This window comes from Tursiops truncatus, chromosome X (assembly GCF_011762595.2).
Source record: "Tursiops truncatus isolate mTurTru1 chromosome X, mTurTru1.mat.Y, whole genome shotgun sequence".
Classification (NCBI taxonomy): domain Eukaryota; kingdom Metazoa; phylum Chordata; class Mammalia; order Artiodactyla; family Delphinidae; genus Tursiops; species Tursiops truncatus.
Window position 1 is genome coordinate 99,429,139 of NC_047055.1, and position 12,308 is coordinate 99,441,446.

General features: G+C 46.2%; 1 pseudogene; it reads left to right on the forward strand.

The window, feature by feature from the left end:
- Positions 1 to 5,664: 5,664 nt before the first annotated feature.
- On the forward strand, positions 5,665 to 6,720 carry LOC117310374 (melanoma-associated antigen B4-like; annotated as a pseudogene).
- The last annotated feature ends 5,588 nt before the right edge of the window (positions 6,721 to 12,308 follow it).

Below are 12,308 nucleotides of genomic sequence, written 5' to 3' on the forward strand. Positions count from 1 at the left end.
CCGCTTTGCCCTCCGCACCCCTGTTGCTGTGCTCTCCTCCGCGGCTCTGAAGCTCCCGCGTCCGCCTCCCGCAGTCTCCGCCCGCGAAGGGGCTTCCTAGTGTGTGGAATCCTTTCCTCCTTCACAGCTCCCTCCCACTGGTGCAGGTCCTGTCCCTATTCTTTTGTCTCTGTTTTTTCTTTTTTTTCTTTTGCCCTACCCAGGTACGTGGGGAGTTTCTTGCCTTTTGGGACGTCTGAGGTCTTCTGCCAGAATTCAGTAGGTGTTCTGTAGGAGTTGCTCCACGTGTAGATGTATTTCTGGTGTATCTGTGGGGAGGAAGGTGATCTCCGCATCTTACTCTTCCGCCATCTTCCCCTCCACCCGATTAAGAGAAATTTTATATCAGAGGATAAGTTCTAGTTCATGAGTTTCAACATAGTTCTGGAGCATGTTTATCTCACACCATCTAGAAAGGCAATATGTAGTACGTAAGAGCATGAAATTCTGGAACCAGACACCTGGTCTTTCAATCCCAGCACTACCATTTACTAGTTGTGTAATCTTGGGTAAATTCTGTAACCTCTTTGTGCCTCTTTGCTTGTCTGTAAAATTGTGATGATAATAATACCTAACTATAAGATTATTTTGTGAATTAAGTGTAGGGCATTCAGCACGGTGCCCACGAATTCATAAGCGTTATATATGTGTTAACTATTATTTTATTATCAAAGCATTTTGCTGAGTTTTCATTGAAGGATTAATTGACATTTAATACAGGAAGAATATGGGCCCTATAGATAACCTTAACACTTAAAAACTACAGTGTAGAAATACTAACCTTCTGAGAGGGAATCTGTCACATATGTACTCCCTAAAGCACTATCGGATGATTTCCATTAATATTAATTAGGTCAATAAAAAGTATTAATGTTTAAATACAAGCCATGGTTATCAGAAAAATTTATTAGCCTTAATACTTCACTCCCCATTTGTATAGGATAAATGAGGTAATTCAAAAGAGAGAGATTTTATGTTTTATCATTAGTAAATAGCTAAGCAGTGAAGAACTGAGGAACTCAGCTTTGACCACATCTTGGACTAAGTGAGATTTAAGGATTGTTTGGTATCCAAGGATACCTCTTAATGTAATTTCTATAAATCTGAGAAGAAAAGAGATTGTGATGATCTCATTAGAGAGTAATATGTGGAAGAAGGACCAGAACACGTTGGAAATGCTGCCTAATCAAAGCATTGTTTTCATGTATATTTTATAGTTTTTAAGTGATTTTTTTAGCTTAATGTTTTGTAGCTGGAACATTTTATGTCATAATTACTAGTCTCATCAGAGATTTCATTTTTATTTATACAGATATGTGGAATCTATGATTAGATGTGTGCATTTAGGCCAGTTGGACCTCCTTTATTTTACATCAATGTACTTTTGGAATTTGGAATTCTCCTTTTTCAAGTATAATGCATGTATATCTGGCACAGCTTCCTGCTTGAATCTATTGTTGTGCCTTATGTAAAATGACATTTAGTTTGCTTCTCATTGATTAGAATCAATAACATAAGTCATAATTATGTCCTGGAATAATATGCATTTCTAGTCTGGCTGCACTGTAGGTGGTGGGATATGGCCTGGGAAGCTAATCATCCTTTATCATTTCTTTCCACTTGTGAAAGGGCACCCAGAACGCTAAACAATCAACTTCGTAACTGAATATATAGGATAAAGTTGTTTATAAATTGGGGTCTCTTGTACTAAGGGGAAATATTGAGACCACTCTTTTTGCAAAACATAAATGGAGAACTAAGGCAAAGATAATTCAATCAGAATTTATGTCATCACCTCAAGATTTCAAGCCAAACCACAAGACTAGTACACTGAAATGTGTATATGTGTTGTGATGTCAATGTCCAATTCAAGTTAACTCTACATTTTATTGATCTGATGAGCACATTTGTTTGCTAAAGCCAAAAGACAATGCAGGTTCCCTGTCAGACTGTTATGATTGAGAGACCCCCTAAATTGTTTGGACTTATTGGCTTAATTATTCCACATTTGGGAATCCATGGAAGGGTCTCTGTTCTGGAACACTGATGCATGTGAGACTGTTGTGACTGTTCTCTCCTTTGCAAAATATTCTGCTGCCTTGGCTTCTGTATTAGTCAAGATAAACTAGGTTATGTTAGAGTGTCAAATTAATCCTGAAATCTCAGTGTTTTACCACAACAAAGGTTTATTTCTCAACCACACTACATGTTCAATGGGTATGGGGGAGGGAGGGGCATTTGGGGGTTTTCTCTGGGGCTTACCTATTCACTGAGGCAGGGGAGAGTGGACACAGAGTCTCTAAAGGGCTCTTCTCTGATTCAGCCAAATCCATCACTTCTTCTCCCATTTCATTGGCTGAAACCAGTCATAAATCCTCGGTTAGCCTCAAGGGGTCTGAAAAATGGAGCTCTCCATGTGCCTGAGAAGAAGGAATATAGAATTGGGTTTGGCGAGCACAGCCCTGTCTGCTACAGTTTTTAAGACACTGCCCTGTCCTGGTTCTTCTACCTCTCAACCTGTTTTTTCTCTGCCTCCTCAATGGACTTCTTTTCCGTCACCCCTTGGGGAACTGGTGCTCCCCAAGTTACCATATCCGGTCCACTATTTTTTTTCTCCCCACAACTATCCCCAGGTACCTTCATCCACTCCTCCAGTTCTAACTGCAAACTATCTGCTGCTAACTTCCAGATCTATTATCCCAAGCCCTGACCTACCCAGAAAGCTTTAAACATAAATCCAACGATGACTGATTCAAGGATATCTCAAACTCAATGTGAAAAAAGATAAACACATGATTTTTTTTCCCAACCTCATTCGTCCTCTTCCTGTATTCTTTGTCCCAGTTAGTGGCAGCGTCGTATTTCCAAGTCTAGATTCCTCCCTATCATTCCCAGCTCTTAATTTTGTACGCCATCTTAGCTAGGCTGTGCTGCACAGTTGTTTAGTCAATTATCAGTCTAGATGTCCACTGTGAAGGTATTTTTTAGATGCGATTAATAGTTACATCTGTAGGCTTTGAGTAAAGCAGATTGCCACCCATAGTGTGACTGGGCCCCGTGCAATCAGTTGAGGGCCCCAAGAACAAGGACTGAGGTTTCCTGAAGGAATTCAGCCTCAAGACTGCAACACAGGGACTTCCCTGGTGGTCCAGTGGCTAAGACTCCGTGCTCCCAATTCCGGGGGCCCCGGTTCGATCCCTGGTCAGGGAACTAGATCCCACATGCATGCTGCAACTAAGAGTTCCCATGCCGCGACTAGAGATCCCGCATGCCACAACGAGGACCCGGCGCAGCCAAAATAAATATATAAATATTAAAAAAAAAAAAAGGAGTGCAACACAGAAACCCTGCCTGAGTTTCCAGTATGCCTGCCCTGCTATACAGACCTTGGACTCAAGAGTGTAACATCTGAGTTTCTAACCTTGCTCTATGAATTTCAGCGCCCTGACTTCCCCCAGCTAGGGCCTCGGGGAGGTGAGGGCTTGGTTCGGAGGCTGGAGGACTCGGGACCATAGAGGGAGGGGTCCCAGGCTCTGATAGAAGGCACTAGCAGGATGCAGGGACCGCTGACCCCTGACCAGTGGGCGTGCCCGCAGAGTCCCGCCCCTACCGTCAGGCCTCGGAGACCCCACGCCGCGCCGGATGCGGCTCCCCCCGACTTCCGCTTCGGAAGCGAGGAGCCCGACCGGGAGCCGCGGCGTTTGTTCGTCCGAGCGTGGGTTTTCGGGACTCGGCCGGAGCCACGGTGAGGACCTGAATGTAGCCTGAAGGGACCTTCCCTCCCCCCTCCCCCCATAGCAAAGGTGACCCACCTGCATCCCACCCCTGCGATCTTGTTCTTGGAGGCCCCAGCAGAGCTATCGGGCTGAATTCGGCCTAGGATGTCTCAGGCAGAAGGCCTTGGTCTGTGAGAGTAGCGCTGATTCTACAAATGGAGAAGGTCTAAGTCCTAGATGAGGGCCCTGAGTGCTAGTGAGCAGACCTCGACCCCCAAAGCGGGCCACAGTGAGCAGCGCCCCTGCTCTCAGCTCTAGGAGGCCCTAGCAAGGTAGACAGATGTTGAGTGACCTAAATTCCCCTCTAGTGACGAAGGGAAATGAGGGCTACCTCATGGCTCCCAAACTCAGGAGAGGAGCCTCCGGGAGGAGCTGGCAGGCTGTGGTGCCCCCTCATCTCCTCTGGAGATGGTCTCAGGGAGATGAGAGCCTTGGTCTAATGGAATAAGCCCAATTCCGCAAAGGGAGCTAGTCCTCAACAGCATTCATGGTTGTGACACCGAGTGAGGATGGGGGCCCCTCCCACAAGAAACGGGGCAGCATAAAGCACCAGCCCTGTTTTCAGGCTTGGGAGAATTGGGTATTTTGACATGAGTTGCATTCACTTATTCCCAGGACATCTCAGGGAGGTGAGAGACCAGGTCAAAGGGGGCAGCCTCGGGTTGGCAAGGGAGGATTTCAGGTTATGCCAGGTGTCATGGTGAGAACCTTGAGGACTGTGGGGATGTCCCACATGAAAGCATTCAGACCACAAAGAATCCTCACTATTAGCATTCCTGGGAGACCTCAAGCATAGATGTCAGGCAGAAATGCCCATCAGTTCCCACTACAGGCTAACAGGGAAATAAGGGTCTTGGTCTGAGGAGAGTGGTCCCATGTCAGCAGAGGGAGAAATCTTAGACCCTATCAGGAGGCACATTTAGACCTTGAATTGGGATCTTGTGTGGGACCACAAGGACTTCAGCCTGCCTGCAACAGCTTTCATTCTTGGGAGACCACGTTTAGTTAGATACGGTCATCTTCACTTCCTCCTATTGGGACACAGGCTGGTTTCGCTCTTACTATCATATAGGCATCAATTCAGGCAAAAGTTGAGCTTCTCTACCAGGAGCCCAATTGAGGAACCTGAGTGAGGACTCAAAGTGTCCAGCCCAACCCTTGGATTTCAGCCCAAGAAATCTCTGGGAAGGACTGTCAGGTAGAGCGTCTGCTTCACTTCTTTATATCACGTCTAAGAGAGGTGAGGTCCTTAGTCTGAAGGTGCATCCACCAGTCAGCAAATGGAGAGTAGTGGTTCCAAGCCTTTTAAGGAGCCAAGGTGAGGACCTCGAAGATGATCGCAACGAACTCAGGATAGAAAGGACCCTACTGAGCTCGCAGCTCTGGTGTCCCCTGGCAGGGAGGTGGACTGAGGCACCCCTTCACTTCCTTCTCCTGGATCGCAGGGAGGTTTGAGGTGTGAGCTTAAGAGTAGCAGCGGGGAGGGTGCCCAGGCTCTGCAGAGACCTGACATGATAATATTGAAGATGAACCGAGAGGACCCCACTGCCAGCACCTGTTGTCACCTGAGTAAATCCAAGGCAGGGCTGATAGGATGTAGAGTAAAACTCTAAGGCCTCTGTGTTTCCTCTATGGGATTCTGGGAGGACAGGCTGACCGGGAAAACAGGAACCTTGTGGGTTCCCAGAGCAGTGCCCTCAAGGAAACTTGCAGAGGCAGCCTTTGATAAAGCCAAGGTGGAATCTCCCTACTTTAAGGTGCTCACGTCATCTCATTCTCCAGCCTCCAGGTGTCCAAATCACCTGTCATTGGCCCACACTCCTGTCTGCTGTCCCTGACCACAGCCACCATGCCTCGTGGTCAGAAGAGTAAGCTCCGTGCTCGTGAGGAACGCCGCCGTAACAGAGGTGAGACCCAAGGTCTTAATGCTCAGGCCACCACAGCAGGGGTAGAAGAGACCACTTCCTCACCCGTTTCTGTTTCTCAGGGTACTCCCCCGAGCTCCGCTGCTGCTGGCACTTGCCAGGAGCCTCAGGGAGCCCCAGCCACTAGCTCTCGTGATGCAGGGGTTTCATGCCCAGGATATGATGTACGTGCCAAGGGCCAAGTTGAGGAAAGTAAAAATTCCTCCCAGGCCTCAACCTCCAGTGATCCTGGAAAGGATCTTGTAACCAGGAAGGCAGGGATGTTGGTGCAGTTCATGCTGTATAAATATAAGATAAAGGAGCCCATTAAAAAGGGAGAAAAGCTGAAGATTGTCAACAAAACGTATAGGGAGCACTTCCCCGAGATCCCCAGGAGAGCCTCCGAGTGCATGGAGCTGGTCTTTGGCCTAGAATTGAAGGAAGTCAAGCCCAACAGTCATTCCTATGCCCTTGTCGGCAAGCTAGATCTCACCGATGATGGGCGTCGGAGCAGTGGCGGGCGGTTTCGGAAGAATGGGCCCCTGATGCCTGTCCTCGGTGTGATCTTGCATGGCGACCGCGCCTCTGAGGAGGAGATCTGGGAATCCCTGGATGTTTTGGGTGTTTTTGATGGAAGGAGGCACTTCATCTTGGTGGAGCCCAGGAAGCTTATCACAGAAGATTTGGTGCAGGAAAGGTGCCTGGAGTACCGCCAGGTGCCCAGCAGCGATCCGCCATGCTCTGAGTTCCTGTGGGGCCCGAGAGCCCGCGCTGAAACCAGCAAGATGAAAGTGCTGGAGGTTCTGGATGCGGAACCAGAACCGTATCTCCATGGATCTGGAGATCCACGATACGGTCCCCACTGCCTTCCCACCCCACAATGAAGAGGCTTTGAGAGATGAGGGAGAGAGAGCCCGAGCCAGGGCTGCAGCCAGGGCTGGCACTACTGCCACAGCCGTGCGCGTTCCAGGGCCACATCCAGCCTCTCCTCACACCCCTAGTGAGGTCTGAAGCCCACCCATTCTTCACTTTGTGGTTGGAAAAGCCTGTTAACCAGTGTTCCTGATATGCTTAAATAACTTGTTGACTTTTTTCCTGCATTTTTAATTGGTGTTCCTTTCAACAGAAAGTTTATTTAGATTCAGAATATAAAGTATATGAATGACATGGATCACACACTTATTGCTGCTTGTCAGATTTAGGAGTAAGAATTCTGTTGTTTGAAATACAAATTGGAAATCCTTAAATCACTTTTGTGGTCCAGAACAAGAATAATATCACTTTAGGATAAGAATATCCTTGGAAACATGAAAGAACACCATGCTAAAATAGGATCAGAAGATAGCTAGGTAGCTAGATGGAGAGATAAGATAGCTAAGACAGATAGAGAGCTAAAGGCAAAGTTGATCAATTCTTGGTTTGCCTTACTCCATTTAGTCTTTCTTTTGTAAATTTAAAGGATATATACTGGATTTGCTTATGGTTTTCAAGAATGTTTGAGAATACAAATTATAGCAAATGATTTGTTCATGACTCTTATTTTACACAAACATTAACTGAGCATCTGCTCTTAAGAAGTCTTTGTGCTCGTACTGGGGATGTTTAATCAAACAAGTCCTAGCCTCTGCCCATGCAATTACAGTTTCTCAGAGAAGCTATTATTGTATGGAAAAGGGTGAGATACTCTCTACTTCAAGAAGAGCAAGTAAAAAAGCAGGGTAAAGAGAGGGTGGAGAGAACATATTCCTTAGTTTTCATTGTTAAAAGCAGAATTTTGGCTGATTGGGAGGATTTTTTCCGGCTAGAATGCTGCATATTCTCTGACATATCTTAGATGTAAAAAAAAAAAAAAAAATCCCAGCTGGATTGATGGTAACGTCTGAGGTCAAGATAATCATAGTAATAACCGCCATTCCCTAGCGTCTCAATACAAGACAGGCACAGTGACAGCTGCTTTCCATACATTACATATATTCCACCAGTCCTACAAGACAGGTCTTATCAAACTCACTTCACAGTGAAGATCCTGAGGCTCATAGAGTTAGAGTTTGGTCATGTGCCAAAATTCATAAGGCTAGTAAATGACAGGGGTGGGACTAGACTCCTGGTCTAAATTACTGTAGAGCTCGTACTGGTCTACTCCTCCTACCCTGAGACACATCCTGGGTCTTTTATTTCAGTTGTTTTCTCAGTACTTCAAACTTTGTCTTAGGTGATAAAAAGAATGGCCTTGTGCTCAAACTACTGGATTGGAATACGTAGCCAGAGCAGTAAGAATACCAAAATACTTGAGAGGTATAAATAAATAAATAAATGAAAGAGACAATACTCGGTGACAGTATAAGCATCTACATTTGCGATGTTAGATAACCTCAAAAGACTAGGGGCTCTCAAAATCATCCTCACAGTCTCTTCCCTGTAGAAAGTAAATCTATCAGAACAGAAGTGACGTGGGAATCTTCATCTGGCTGATGAGATAGAATAGATCAGTGTACTTTTTTTCCCTGACAGGCTACCACCACCTGTTCTGGGACTCCTGCCTTGTGCTACAGCTTCCCCATCTCACATTACTCCTGGGCCAGGGACCCATTCTCTGTAAGGTTTGCAGAGCGAAAACTGCTCAAGAGTTTGCAGAGATGTGGAATTTCCTAAGCAGGCTTTAATCCAAGAGATAGAAAGCAAGATGAGGGCCCCGTGTAGGAGGACTGAGGAGACCAAAGCCCAGAATATTGGGGGGTGGTCATTGGAACACCAGTCCTGTCTGCTATCAGACACAGAGGGTCTCAGGCAGACCTGTTAGGCTAACCGTACCCTCACTTATTCTTCAGGCTTCTTGGGGCCATAAGAAATTTGTCTAAGGGCAGAGTTCTCAGGTTGGTAGAGGAGAGAGTGTGAGTCTCTCACAGAAATGACAGTGATAAACCTGAATAAAGACCCAGCCAGAACAGTAGGATCCCATAAAGTCCCATCCCCTTTGGCAGCCCCTTGAGGTCCAGAACAGTCCTGGCTGCTTGTGACTAACACTTTCAACTCAGGTCGCGGGAAGGTGGGGACTCTGGGGATCAGCAGAGCCCTCAGCCTTAGATCAGCAGAGAATGGAGCCCCAGGAAGTGTGCAGAGTCATAGTGAAGACCCTGTCTGTGGACATGGGGACCACTCAGTCCACCACTGTCAGGGCTACACTTAGCCCCTCCTCTGCTGTTAGCCCTGGGAGGCATAGGCAAGAGCTGGCAGGGTCAAGTGCCCCCTGACTTCTGCCTGGAGGGTGTCAGGGAGGGGAGGACCTTGGTTTATAGGCTGGCTGTTCAGCAGAGAGTGGAATCCCAGGCGTGACAGTGTCAAAGTAGAAGTCCTGTATGAGGAGTGTGGCAACCAACTACCCCGTTACAGATACATCCTTAGAAAGTCCCGCGTCTGTAATTGGCCTGGGGAGGCAATAGACAGGGCTTTCAGACTAAGTTTATCCCTTATTGCCTGAAGGAGGATGGTTTCAGGGACTCAAAGTCCTTGGACTGATGGGGGAGGCCTCATTCAGCAGAGGAAGGGTACCCAGTTCCTAACAGGAGTCAACATGATGACAGTGACTGACAATGAAAGGATCTCTCCCAGAAAGAAGGGGACCACATAGAGCACTGTCCCTGTTGTCAGACCTGAGGCTATGTCACTTAGGCATGGTGACATGATGCGTCATACTCACTTCCTCCCAGAGCTCTCATGGAGGTAAGGAACCTCATTAAAAACCAGTGTGCTCAGTGGCTCTCCTTAGGATCTCAGGGAATTGTTCCCTGTACATTTTGTTGACAACCTTCAGCATGTCTGCCTCCATAATGGGCTCTTTTATATTTCTGCAGTAGGAATTGCCTGCCGATGCAGGGGACACGGGGTCGTGCCCCGGTCCGGGAAGATCCCACATGCCGCGGAGCGGCTGGGCCCGTGAGCCATGGCCGCTGAGCCTGCGCGTCCGGAGCCTGTGCTCCGCGACGGGAGAGGCCACAACAGTGAGAGGCCCGCGTACCCAAAAAAAAAAAAAAAAAAAAAAAGCTCATATTTTGTTTTATTTGGGGTTGTAGTCAGAGCATAGTGCATAGTATACAGTAGGTACCTTATATTTAATCAATAAAGGCCTAAAGAAAGACTATAAATAAGGGAAAGATCGTCAATTTGTGGTTTGCCTAAATCCTTCTCATGTTTCTTCTTGTAAAAGTAGAAGTCATACACCTGGATTTGCTTAGATTATTCAGGAATGTAAGATAAATTAAATTTTAATGCATTAGGCCACATGCTTACTCCTTTTTAATTTCCCAATCATTAATCGAGAATGAGCTCTTAGGAAGGCATCATACTAGTACTGTGGATGCTTCCCCCCGCCACTCCCCAGAAAAAGCCCCCAAACAACAACCACCACAAAAACAAGATCTAGCCCCTGCCCATTGAATTTTAGGGTCTAGGAGCTGCTATTATATAAAAAGATGGTGGGATGCGCTCTATGACCTAAAGAACAAGTAAAAAGTAGGGTTAAAGAGGGCAGGCAGTTGGAGCTGAAAGCACTCAAGTGTAAATGGCCTGAGGCAAGGCAGTTTGGAGCCTTAGGAAAATGCAAAGCCTTCGGTGAGAAGTAATTTCAAGTGAGGTTGCCTGGTGGGCTAGATGAGACTGTGGGAGTGGTGAGCCCCGCCAGAGCCTCAGATGGAGGGCCTCAGAGAATCCAGAATCCACTGGGCTGGCAGTCTTTACCCTGGGTTGGGGGAGCCAGAGACCTCGCCATTAAAAGCGTACTCAATTATTCTGTCTTGTGTGTAATTTGGCAAATTCTAGGCAAGTTCTAGATTTTTGTTGGTAGTTAAATAAGTGGAAATAATGGTTATTTAGAAGAAAGCGTAGCTGGTAGGGAAGATACTGGTCAATGACAAAAATTCTAAGGACTTTGAGTTGTTTCCAACTAGGAAAGATTCTCCCACAAGCGCATTATGTATTATATCCTCTGGTGTGGATATTACATGATTGTCCTTGCTAGGCAGCATTTTAGTTAATTGCGATTTCTTTGTCTTGCTGTTTGGTTAATGTGCTCAAGCTCACGGGGCTAGTGAAACAGCACGTAAAACAATTGATCAGCTTAAACTGGTTTTGCCTCCTTAAATAGGTTGCTGATTAATCAAACCTTGTGTTATTTTACAGAGACAGAACTGCACATCTCCAGGAAGCAACCCATGACCCCAGGATGACCCTGGAACCAAGATCTTCAGTCTGCAGAACTCAGAGAATAGAAATGTTGCCTGGAGAGCCCGTGACAATCCTTCAATTAAGGAAAATCTGGCCTCCAGCAGCATGAGTAGCTTATATGGACTAATTCAAGACTAGCCAATTAGCTTCCAAGTTTGAAATTACCCTGACCCCTTAAATTTCACCCAGACCGCTGGATTGAGGTGAGATTTGAGAGCCTTGTCTCCTGTGTTAGTCGGCCTTGCAGTGAAGCTCTTTTCTCAAAAACTGTTGCCATAGTGTTGGCTTCTGTGCACACAGGGCAGTGAGCCCTTGTTCAGTAAGTTTTGGCAACCCAGGTGAGATTTAGGTCTTGTGACCGCCTGCGTGAGGCACTGTAGCCCCTGGCAGAGTGTGGGCCCTCAGCACCAACCTTGCGTAGCCACCTAGACTGAATTTGTCTAGAAGGTCGGCTCTTGGGTTCCTGCTTCCCCGCCATGGCACTCCAGGCTCCTCGGGCTACTTTCACTTTTGAGAAAAGAAACAGCTCCTGGATCAGTCGTCTTTTGGGTGAGTAACCTTGTTAAAATGTGCCTGTACCTAAATTGTCTAATAATCTCATCGGAATTGTGGGTTAGAGTCCTGCCTGGGGGAGTTTTTTTTGCTCGGGATAGAGTCCAGGTTAGAGTCCTAAGGCTAGGATCGTGGACTAGAGTTCCACCCTAAGAGAGACAGTACAAAAGGTTACAGCTGCTGAGGTACTCAAAGGATTGGGTTAAAGTCCCAGGCCTTTGGATTTGTTTGCCTATGTTTGTTTAGGTCTGACTGTTATATCTGTTAGGATTGGCTAATGGGAGTTGGCTATTGGATGACTGTGGCAAAACTTTATTAAACCTGATTGATATTAATGAGGGTCCTCTGACTCAGGAGATAAAAGACCTTGCTCCTGGACTGGAAACCTTGCTTTACAGGGTGATGGGGTTTTTCACCCATGCCTAAGATGATTGCCCAGAGGTGGTGTTACACGTGTATATTCCTTTTTTGTTTTTTTGTTGCTTTATTGGAGAATAGTTGATTTACAATGTTGTGTTAGTTTCAGGTGTACAGCAAAGTGAGTCAGTTATACATATATATATATTCGTTCATTTTCAGATTCTTTTCTCATACAAATTTTCACAGAATATTGAGCAGAGTCCCCTGTGCTATACAGTAGGTCCTCGTTGGTTATCTGTCTTATATATAGCAGTGTGTATGTTAATCCCAAGCTCCTGATTTATCCATTCCCCCCCGCCCCACGTTTCCCCTTTGGTAACCATAAGTTTGTTTTCGATATCTGTAAGTCTTTTTCTGTTTTGTAAGTAAGTTCATTTGTGTCATTTTTAAAAATTAG